The sequence below is a fragment of the Zalophus californianus genome, chromosome 1, assembly GCF_009762305.2.
Source record: "Zalophus californianus isolate mZalCal1 chromosome 1, mZalCal1.pri.v2, whole genome shotgun sequence".
Lineage (NCBI taxonomy): Eukaryota > Metazoa > Chordata > Mammalia > Carnivora > Otariidae > Zalophus > Zalophus californianus.
Window position 1 is genome coordinate 38798161 of NC_045595.1, and position 12740 is coordinate 38810900.

Sequence of the window (12740 nt, forward strand, 5' to 3'; positions counted from 1 at the left end):
AGCATCAAAACATAGCACCTAAACCAGTTGGTGCAACAGTGGTGTCAAGAAATGCTTCCCAGATGAGACATAAGACTTCCCTAGGGGAGACGCGAGAACACCCTAGAGAGGCCTGTGGGAGAGAACGTGGCATGCTCATCATGCTGCTGAGGGTGTGAACACTGGGCAAGTGCTCAGAGATAGAGGAAGGTAGACTCTAGAGTCAGGGAGCTAAGGAGTGGCCAGGAAGTTTGGTCTTGGTCTAAGCACAGGGCCTCTAGAAAGTGGACCCTGAGGCAAGAATGAAAGCACTGAGACTTAATGTGGGAGATGCAAGCCCAGGGAAGTGGGGGTAAGTTAGAAAGGGAAGTAAGGCAAATGCAGAAGCAGAGCGTGTGAGGGAACTGTAATACATGGTCTTGGCAGCCACCATGTTACAATGAGCCAAAATCAGATAGAGCAGGTAACTAACCCAAGCAAGTGAATCTGCGTGGGACAAGGGACTTTGCTTGAAATGTTGCAAGGAGAAACCCCTTCTTATCATAGTCCACAAAAGTAGCAAGAAGGGGAAACTTCTCTGCCCAGCTCCCTTCCATCTTCTATTTTCCTTTATTTAAGGAATATCCTTTGGGAGTTAACTTCTCCATCTTTCTGGTTGCATCACCTGGCACCGCCTGGGAAGCCAGATCTTATGCCCCATTGTGTGCCCTTTCCTGTAATTCTAGAAGTGGAGGTTGGTGTGTGAGACTGGAAGGCCATGCAGGCCCATCACTTCAACTTGGGCCGAAGCCAGCAGAGCTGAGCTCCTTTAGAGAGGAGAAAGTTAAAAGAATCTATGAAGGTGGAGAGGTTTGTGTACAATAGTCTTTTTCCTGAAACAAGCTCTGAAGGGCTTCCAGCCTAGGGCAACCACAATCCGGTTAGAGCTTAGAAAGCTCATCCAGGCTGTGGTGTGAAGGCAGGGGATTTGAAAGGGCAGATCTGAGAATATGTAGACCACTCTGCAGCCTGCTCTAAGGGAGAGGGAGTGGGCATGAAGCCAAGGGGATGGACCTGACCAATACCAAAGCAGACAAGTTGATTGTGTACTTCGTAACAAAGTGGATGTGGAGAGTGAAGGAGAGAGATGGTACCCAGATGTCTGGCTTGGGCAACTGAGGATTAGAGTGTGGTGCCATTTCCTGAGATAGGGAATGGATAGGAAGAAGAAGGCTGGAGGTGGGGCATGGTGGGGAGGAAGTAGGGATGGTGAAATCAGTTTTTGAACATACTGAAGTTGAGAAACCTAGGACACATCCAAGTAGATGTGTTTTAAGGCTATTGATGACACAATTCTGGAGCTTGGGAGTAATAGCTCCCCAGGAGACACAGATTTTTGAGCCACTGGAGGTGGGTAATAAAGCAGGTGTGGGGGTGCCTGAGATATGTGAAGGAGAACATGTCCGAGAAGAAGAAAAGAGGGTTGAGGGCCCAGCCCTCTCAGGCTCCACAATGCCAGAATATAATGACCAGACATCCAGACCAAGAGGAGACTCCAGAGAAAGAGGAGAAAACGTGACCCAAGATGTCCCCAGCTCAGGAGAGCTCTTCAAGGAAATGGGGAATGATGTCAGCTGCTGCAGAGGGCTCAACTCAGAAAAAAAGTGAGAAGTATTCAATGGATTTAGAAATGAGGGGGTTATTGGTGTCCTTGTTGAGAGCATTGTCAATGAAATGGGTTGGATTTGGGGTGTACAGAAGCAAAATGTGGATAAACCATTGGTCTCTCATGCAGGGCCTACTTACAATTCAGAACAGTCACTGTGATTAGTGATGATGCAAAGGTAAAGAAATTACAGAACAAAAGAGAGTTCTAGTGGATTTATCTCCTCACCCTGCTTTATGTTTCTTCACAGCATCTTTTACAACATGAAATGATATTACTTATATGTTTGTTTGTCGTCTGTCTCTCCTCTAGAATGGAAGCACCATGAAAGGTTGAAATTTTGTCTCATTCACTCCTGTATCCTCAGTGCTTAGCATAAAGTAGCCATTAAATAAATATTTTTTGAAAAAAAATTTGTCGAATAAAGAGTTGGCTGAATCTGATGAAAATATGTAAAGGACAAAAATAAACATAATGAGTTTAGTTTTATGGACATATGTTCAGACTCTTTACAAGGAGTTATAGATGCATGTTCAAATAAGAAAAAGCAAGTTGTGAGGATGCCTATAGGACATCTCCTGCGGTCAGCCTCCCAGACTTTACTCCTAATTTAAGTGCAAATCAGCAATATTCAAAGATTATGATGCACTTCCAAAAGACTTTTGTTTTTTTAAAAGATTTTATTTATTTATTATATATATAGTGTGTGAGCAAGTGGGGGGAGGGGCAGAGGGAGAGAATCCTTAAGCAGACTCTCCACTGAGCAGGGAGCCCAATGCAGGGCTTGATCCCAGGACCCTATCATTGACCTGAGCCAAAATCAAGAGTCAGCTCCTTAACTGACTGAGCCCACCCCAGGCACCCCAAAAGACTTTTCTAATCTACAGCTCTCCTATAGACTTTTATGAAGAAATTTTATTACCTGTTAGACTAAACTGCAAAGTAACTATCTTAGGAAATAAATAATAAATGTGCATGTTTGTGTGTATTTATGCTTGTGTGTGTATATATATATGCATATATATACACACACACACATATATATATTCATGATTTTAATCAACTAAGAGAGATAACTATGTACTTGAATTTTGAAGCTTACATATCTATAATCTTGCATTCCTATTAAAGACAGTATCATATATAACATGCAACAACTATGTCAAATACCTGCTTTGCTGTATTGTAGTAAAAAGACTTTCTTTCTACTGAATCGATTTTAAGGGAAATAAACATTGAAATGGCAATCCCAAGAAAAATGCTTTCTTTGGCCTAATTTCTGTTTATCTCTATTTTCTACAGCTTCTGCATGTTACCATGTTTTAGCCAAAATCAATTAATTATATGCTTTTAAATAAAATATTTCATAATTTTACCAGGCCCAATTCTGATAGTGACTCAGTATGGTAGGCATGCATTCAATTTAGGTTGTGAATCCTGGTCTTCGAACCTTGTGATTTCAATGATAAGGATGAAATGCAGAGACATGGAAAGAAAATGTCTTTTCAATTTAAGGAGAATTACTCTTCATGATCATAGTGGAAATTAAGAAGGAAAGAATACCACTTAGAGGATGTTAACAGTGTCAGTAGAAAAGCAAAATTCATAAAATCAGAATCATTTGGGGAAATTCATTTGCCTTTAAGTGGATTTTACAAGGACAGGTGTGAAATAGTTAAATAGTAATACCCCAGGTTGTCCTAGCTGGCTAATTAGTCAGTTTAGGGTAAATTAATTAGTCTGTAGGAACATACATACCCTCAAATCTCGAAGACTTTCAATCATAAAAGCTTATTTCTGATTCTCATTATATACCTATCTCAGAACTGGCTTTAGAGAGTTCTACTTCCAGTATGGCAGAGTAGGTTCCAAACAGATTGCTCTTCCTGCAAATAAGGATTCTGAACTCTGAACAAAATCCATTTAAAACAAAACAAAACAACAACAACAACAAAAACTACCCAAAGGCTCTGGAGAGTTAGCAAAAGCAGGCAGATTTTGGAAGGGAGTCAAAACTTAGAAGAATCATCATCAGAGGTGATGATGACATGAGTTTCCCATTTCAGTGTGAAATCAGGCTGAAGTCGTAGCATGGGTGGGTTAAAATTCTACTAGAAAATCTGCTGTCTTTTTGTTCTGAAGAATCATTGGTTCTGAGCCAGTCATTGCTGCTGGAAAGTGAGAAGGGAATTCCAGAAATGAGTGAGCCAGAGCAGAAGGGCCACTAATTCTGTGCATAAACTCTGTCCCAAGTCTCTAACCCCTGAATAATGTGTGTGGCAGACTTAAAGCAGCTTGGAGGAAGGCTAAGAGAAGTGTATTGAAATGTGAGCTCACATACCTTCCACAGGCAACATAGAGTTCACCGTTTGAGTCTGTCCTAGTTAATTGCCTGCTAAAACAAAATCATCAATACTCTGTAGGAATATAACAGAAGAGTTTCTGTATTACATCCAGAAAGAAGGCAGGCAAGGGGAAAGAGAGGAACAAAGAGCAGAGAGGAAAACAGAAAAAACAATAGAGTGAAATATTTAAATGAAATCATATTGATAATTGCATTAAATATTAATGGATAAACATTTCCATCAAAAGGCAGAGATCATTGCATCTGGTTCTGGCTCATCACTCTGATCTAAGCTACAGGGAGGACCTTCTAACATGTTGTATCTATCATAGCAGAAGGAAAGGAGGACTGAGGAAAGTACATGATGGTTCTTAACAGCCTTCTTCTCATAACTGACAGCCACCATTTTCACAAGCATTTCACAGGCTAAGGGAAGTCACATGGCCAAGCCTGACTTCAATGGGGCAGGAAACTATAATTCATCCACAGGGAGGGGAAACAAATATTTTAAAATAGATAATAAAATATACTCATGAAGAAAAGTAATTTACTGTCATGGAAGAATAACTATCTTAGGGTGAATGATTTCTGCATAATGGGAATATTCTTAGAGATTATAGACTCTCCTGACAAAATCCAGCATTATCTATGTAACCACAGAAAGCTCAGTCACCAACTTGCCTGCCTGATCCATAAATTTTTCTCAGAGATTCTTTCTTGCTAAGTGAACCACATGAAACCACTTCTGTGGCTGCAGCTGTTTGCATCACGGGCCAGGTATCCACACCCTGGTCCATGTTTGGTGTAAAAATCCTTGCTAGAAGAGCCATTTATAGTTATTTGATAATGCTTTCCTCTTTTCAAACATGAAAAAATATAATTCAGTACATATTCTATATGTATACACATACCTCTCATTGACAAATTTATCTTCATATATTATTCCTGGATGGAAATTCCACATCCTATAGCCTTAGTTCTTTGATTTACCTTCCAAAATTGTGTAAGCATGTCTCCATTAATTTGATTTTACAGACTCGTCTCTGTATAGTGAAATATTTAAATATAAGTTTAAAGCCTCATATATTTTAAGAGTTTTGCCTTCCTTTGTCTCATAATTTAAAAATATGCCATATAATCTTATCATACAATTCAATTCAGAAATACAAAATGTATAGACAAAGGCTCTCCTGCTGTTTTAAACACCATTTAGCAAGTTTACAGTTGAAAGGTTTGCCAACGTAACTATCACCTCCTTATTATGGTGAGTATCCGAATTTTTTTTTTAATAAACCAGATAAAGATGCTTCTATAGCCAAGCACAGCATGTATCTTTCAACAGTCAGTTCTAAGCCCCTTGCTCTTAATCCTGTTCCAGTATTTTTTGGAACCCTTAGAGCACAATAAACTCTCAATGCCTACACTCACAGAGAGAAACACAGAGCAAGTTCATTCCCCAGTCATTCCTAGTTGCCTTTGGTTTGCATTTTTATACTTACAACATGCAAGTGAAAAAAAAATTTTTTTATATTATCAAGTGTTCTCTATTCATTTACCTACATGTAGATATTTTGTCCCTGGGGACTAAATTGTTTCAAATACTTTTCTTAAATCATGTCATCATTACTTGAATTCTGTTTAGAAAAAAAAAAGATATATTGACAATCTTTCTTAGCATGCCTTTCTGTATAATATCCTAGCCTGCTGTCTTGGACTATCAGTTGAAAATTATAGCACAGTACAACAAAGTGGATCAGTTGATAAATGAACTTGACCATCTTTTGCAAAGTTAAAAGCACCATATCAATTTAAAGTGTTGTTATTGCCCATAATTAAGGAGACAAAAATCACCAGCTGAGGCTAAATTCAATCTGTTACCCAGTGGAACAGATTGTAAAAATATTTCCTTACAGTTCTTTTGAACTCTGTCGAGTTTTTTTTTTTTTTTTTTTTTTTTAGAACAGCTTTGCACATAAAAGGAAATTGTTTCTGAATGCTAGCTAATTTGGTTTTGCCTGATGGTTCTAGGACTGGTTTAAATAACGATGGTGAACCCTCAGATAAGCTTCATTCAAGAATCAGAGTTATTTACTGGAAGGGGCCTGATTGGATTTGCCAGTTCCCTAATGTGCTCCCCCAATAGGGGAGGACAGAGAGGGGTTGAAAATCTGTTCTCAAACAGTTGTACTTCCCATCTAACTCAAAAGATATTTGTTCCCCTCAAAACCGCAGTTGGTTTTCTCAGAACCTTGGCTAATTTCACTTAAGGTTTTAACACTTGCTCCTCTCTGCCAGACAGCGCATATAATCAGGGGACTCCGTGGGCTCCACACTCTTTCCTGTCTAGTTGGCTTTTGTCTGCAATACTGTGAATAGCTTCACTGCAGCACTTAAGCTGTTCAACTCTGGCAAGAATTACAACCTAAGGTGAGCAAAATTCATTAGGCATTTATCATTTGGCATTTAGTATCTCTCAATAGCTTGAAACAGGTTTTATAATAGCTACATAAATATTTCCGTCACCCAGCATTGTGGGGAAGCTGAAGACAAATCACTCCACCCAGAACTGGAAGTCGTAACTTCTTAACCCTAAATTAAACAATGACAGCATTTACTGGAGGAGGCGGAGTTTGTGGGAGAGACCTGCCTCTGTCACAAACTAGCTGGGTGGACCTTGAGCAGGTCAGTTGTCTTTCTTAGACTCAGTTTGCTTCTTTGTAAAATGGGGGTAATTGGGTTTTTATGAAGAATAAGTGAGATCATATTTGAAATGTTAAATAGTATGTATGAAGGGCTTGAAAAATACTAGTTACCACTAACCTGTAGTGTATTAGCCACGGTCCTCAGAGAAACAGAGCCAACAGAATGTATATCTATCTATCTATCTATCATCTATCTATGTATAGTTATAGTCATATATATATGTGTACACACATATATATATGTATGGATATATATATAGAATCCAATATCTGCCAGGTAGGCGGGCAGGCTGGAGATCCAGGAAGGAATTGCAGTTCCAGTCCAAAGGCAGTCTATGGCACAATTCATGCCTCCTTGGGGGAGGTCAGTCTTTTTCTGTCAAGGCCTTCAACTGATTGGATGAGACCCATCCACATTACCAATAATCTGCTTTACTCAAGGTCTACTGATTTGTCAGTGTTAATCTCATCTAAAAAAAATACCTTCTCAGAAACATATAAAATAAGGCTTAACCGAATATCTGGGCACCATGGTCTAGCCAAATTGACACATAAAATGTACCATTACACACAGTAATGAGAATTCAGTGCTTTGTGGGTGCCACTGTGCTAAGCACTTTACATTTATGAATTTATCTACTCCTTCACCACAACCCTTTGAGGTAGGGACTGTTTTCCATTGTACAAATGAGAAAACTTGAGCATAGAGGGGCTAAATAACCTGCCCAAGGTCACACAACCAGGGATTTGTGCTCCTAACCACTGGGCTAGACTGTCAGCCACCTGAGGACAGAGCCACAAGGGGTGGTACCTGCTGTGGCTGGCCTAAGGCTGTATGAATATCTGTTAAGTGGACACCCAAATGGCTCAGTCGGCTAACCTCTTGGATTCCTCTAAGCAATGGTATCTTTTCTCCTAATTGACTAGCTGTTTTGTTTTTGGTTTCCTCTTGTGGATGAATCCTTAAAATGACATATTCTTTTTATGTCTAAAATACTCTCCAGCAATTAGTGACAATGTCCTGTGTAAATGGATTTAAATGTATATAGCACAGGAAGTTGTCCATATATACAGGCTGTAAGAAGACCATGTTAAGCCTCCAAGTTGACTTGTGTATGTCAAGGGAATGGCCCAGGCAGGGAGAAAATCTGGAGTTGCTATAAAATATGTATCCATTGGTATAAAATTTCTGCTCAAACACTCCTAATATAGTATAATATATAAATAATAAGATATAAATATTCATCTGTAAGTTACATTACATGTTATTGTTTGGATATCTAAGTACATTATAACCGTACAGAGAGAATGAACTTTCAAAAGGGTGAGATAGGGGCACATGGGTGGCTTAGTTGGTTAAGTGTCTGCCTTTGGCTCAGGTCATGATATCAGGGTCCTTGGACTGAGCCCTGCGTCAGGCTCCCTGCTCAGCAGGGAGTCTGCTTCTCTTTCTTCCTCTGCCCTTGCCCTACTCGTGTGCACGCGCTCTCTCTCACTCCCTCAAATAAATAAATAAAATCTTTAAAAAAATAAGAGTGAGATAGGGAATAAATGCTACTCAAAACTCTACTTTTTTTTTTCTTTTCACATCTCTATGGCTCTTCTTGTGTTCTCCCCATTTTGATTTCCATTGACTTAGAGTCTTGAGTAATTAGAAGTTTATCCCTCTATACAACTTAGTGAGAAATGAATTGATTCACCCAATCAATCTCATGCATTCAAGGAGATAATGAGGCTCAGCAGAAGAGTACCATGAGAGTTAAATGAGACGATATGTGAAAGCCTTTGACACAGCACGTGGCACTTGTTTTTATCACAAGACACCTAGTATTGCATAGTTGTTAAGAGTACAGACTCCAGAGGCAGATGCTTGGTGGCAATTCCAGTTTCACCATGCATTAACTATGATTGAGTAGGTGGGGTTGTTTCATGGACTAAATGAGTTAAAAACAAACAAAAAACAAGTAAGTAACATTTTTATGACACCCTGGCATGTAGTAAGTACTATATGTTACTGAGCGTCATCACAAGGGCCCAGTAAACATTAATTAGTTGTAAAACCAATGTAATGACGTATGCTGAGGCCATTATATCTCTATCCCTATTACTTTGTTCACCCAATATGCTATAAAATGAAAATGTTCAGAATGATGTCTTTGAAACCCTGCCCCAGGATTTCATTCATTTGCATACCAGTCACAATTTTTGCCCTCCCTGTGTACTACCTGTATCATTATTTACTTAATATTTGTCTCTAAATAAAGTTGGGTCTAATGCCAAGACCTATGTCATTAGTTTTGAGAACAGTAATAGTAAAATCATGGATTTGATGTGCAAATACCATTTATTTTTCTGAAAATACATGACAATAAGCACATAACCAGCAAACCATTTCCCTCGCTATAAGAAATGCTGTGTTACACAATCCTTAAATTATGGCTGCCTCAATTATATTCACTTCATGAGATCAAAGAATACCAACATATGTTAGATATTGACCGAACTTTGCTTCAAAACACCCTAGTTCTCAAGAAGTTTAACAAATTGGGATTATAATCTTTTTATTTTTGGATTCTCAATTGTTATTTTCTTTTGGATGAGAAGAATTTTAATTTCTTCATTCTTCTTCTTTGGGCCACTTCATTATGATTATATTTTCCTTTAAATACCTAAGGCCTATAAAAACACTGATCATTGTTATCACAGGGATTCTAAAAGTACCCAGTTAAATTCTATCAAATTAACTGGATTCCTGATGCATGCCATAGAGACAGATTAAAGTTAAGAGCTAAGACCAGAACTTCAAAAGAGAAATTCAGTAATATTGAAATCAAACCTACCTTTATCAAAAGTGTGGAACTGCGACCTTGAATAGACCATAAACAATGGCCTAGGTAAATACAAGTTACAGTGAATCAGACCTTGTGATCTTCCCATTATTTGCCATCATTCTTGACTCTGGAAATAGACCCTTCTTCAGTCTAAATTAGAATCCCAAGCAGGTTTCTTTTAAGCATTCTGAACTCTAATGCTAACATCTGAAAATCTATTAGACTGTCAGATGCTTTTGGTTTAAAATGGGAAAGATGTCCCCTTGAAAATATATAAATGTTTGGACAAATGAAAATCATTTCTCTAATCTATATTTAAGGGTTCCATTTTAGCACTCAGCACTGTTGTCTTTACTACAGATGCTAAAGTCATTATTACTATAACCATTAGGGGAAAAAAATCATTTGATCCAGATCCATACTTTTTAGTTCCTCTTGCTCTAAATCTATGTGACAAGATGAAAAGTGATCTCATTTATGAAAACATGGAATGAAATAGAGCATTCTTTGAATAAGACATATTCATAGAGGTCAGGGGTTGCTAGGCCTGGGACTGCTGACATTATGGGCTGGATAATTCTTTGTTGAGGGAGCTATCTTCGGCATCAGAAGATGTTCAGGAGCATCGGTGGTCTCCATCCACTAGATGCAAGTAACACCCTCCCCCAGTTGTGACAACCAAAGAAGTCTCCAGACATTGCCAGATGTATCCTAAGGGCAGAGTCCCCCTTCATCTACCCATTGAAAACCTGCCACAGGTCAAGAAGAAAGCTCTGCCATTGCTTCTCTGAATGTCATTGCTGTGTTTGGGGGTAAAAGTTTACTTCTTTACGTGAGAGATTTTTGGTAGCTTGTATTACAAAATTCAAACTATAAATAACAGAAGGAAGGGAGAAAAGATTGAACATTTATTACCCAAAGCCATATAAATTCAATAATAAATAATGGCTCTCTAAAAATATGAGAAGTCTTTTTCAAAGTCATTAGTTCTAATCATAAATGAATTTAGCAGCATTATTTTTTTAAATTTTGCACCTTTGTAATGAACTCTGATAAATTCATGGAACTGGATGTTAAATAAAGAGATAGAAAGGTCTAATTTGCTGGTTCATTAAGCTAGCTTATTTCAAGACATTGTGCATATTGCTTTGAATTTCATATTTCTGAGCAGTGAAGACAACAGTAGTATCCATCTTTAATGTAGTGTGGCAGACAATTAGGAGCGCAAATGGATTAAATCTCATTTCATCAGAGATACACACAGTGATTATTATTTTATTGCCAAATACTGTTGGCATTACATTTCTTCAACAGCTATTGTGATACCTGACTCGCATGCTTAAATTTGCCTTAAACACTGTACAATAACAACAGTCATTTGGGCCATTTTCTTACAGGGCATTATTCGTTTCTTCACTCTGTGCATTCAAACCAGCACTAGTTTTAAGGGTACAAAGTTTTCCATGCACTTGATACATGAGAGGCAGCTATAGCTTTGAGGAAATGGTGTGGCTTTGGGGTCAGAAACAGTTCTGATGACAGTCCTAACGCTGCCCGTTTCAACCCGAGAGACCCTGAGAAGGACACCTTACCTTGAGCCACACACAAGACAGATAATTTTCTTCGGTTGTTTTAAACATCCTTTGTCAGAATTTTTAAATTCCAAGAACATTGCTTTTTGAAAGGAATGCAATTACACAACAAAAAAGCCAATTATACACCCCTTCATTTCCTTTATCCAGGCCCATGGTCTAGCTCTCTTCAAATAATTAATCGTAATCATTAGTATATATCCGTCCATATTTTTCAGCAACCTCCTAGGAACACCTACAAGTAATTCTACCCATATACAGTGTAGTGTGCTCCTTTCTTTTTCTTTTTAAAAAGATTTTATTTATTTATTTATTTGTTTATTTAGCATGCGCTAGCAGGGGGAGGGGCAGAGGGAGAGAGAGAATCTCAAGCAGACTTCCCGCTGAGCGCGGAGCCCGACTTGGGGCTTGATCTCATGACCCTGAGATCACAACCTGAGCCAAAATCACAAGTTAGACACCCAACGGACTGAGTCACCCAGGTGCCCCTGTTCCTTTCTTTTTAAATAAATAAAAAAAAATGGGATCAAACTCTCCATATTTTTCTTTTTCTCTAACTTGCTTTTCTGAGTGATCTCAGATCTAACTATTGCTTAGATCTAAAAGAGCTGCATAAAATTTTGTAGAATAGATACACATGTTTGTCCAACCATTTCTCTCCAGATTGATTCTCTCTCGCTCCCATTCTTTGGCACTGCTAACCATGATGCAGTCATTGTCACTGAGACTGGTTTCCTGCCCGCAATTGGAACTGGGAAACAGAGGTTTTTCTCCCAGTGTGACTAACTCCTTGGAGGCCCGGTTTCCACAACTGCATATTGAGAATCACAACACCTGCCTACTTCCTTTACACACTGATATAAGGATGGTCTGAGTCAGCATAGGAAGATGATATGGTGGTACTAGAATCAGGAGGGCCCTCCATACAAAAATCCCACTCGAGCCAAGCTGTAGCTTCTCAAAGCCACCAGCTTTTATCTGTTTGCATGATCTAATATAAAATTTGTACACTTGTCATACACTCCCCACCTCTTGAACATTTTTTTCAGTAGGTATAACCACTTTTTCAATAGATAATTCACCCTCTCAGTGTTTGGTATTTAGTTTACAAAGTGCTGTAGCAAGTGCTACTCCAGGGTAGTGCCTGAGTTCTGAGAGCTAGATAAAGTGTGTGTGTGTGTGTGTGTGTGTGAGAGAGAGAGAGAGAGAGAGAGAGAGAGAAGGAGGGAGAGCACTCAGTAAATTCACTTAATGTCAAGTGACAGTCATCTGGTAACCTTCACAAGACTGCAGGCTTTGGAAACTTCTCATATGGTGAATATTCTATGCATTTAACATTTTACCTGGTACTATAATCATTTTTAATTATTCTACTAAAATATCTCATAATGTGCAGTACAACATCTCTCTCCTGGACATAAAAGGTCTTAAAAAATACATCCACATTGATATTGTATTTTTCCCTTTCACCACACTTGTGTTCATGAAGCAGGAAAATGTTGATGTGCAATGTCTGTATGTTCCACTGAGAGGCTGTAAAAGTGTGAATGACATTCTAGTGCAAGGGCTCGGGGGCTAGACTTGAAGTCTTCAAACTATGGTCTGTGATCCACTGGGTTATGAAATGAAGTCAGAGATCAAGATCGG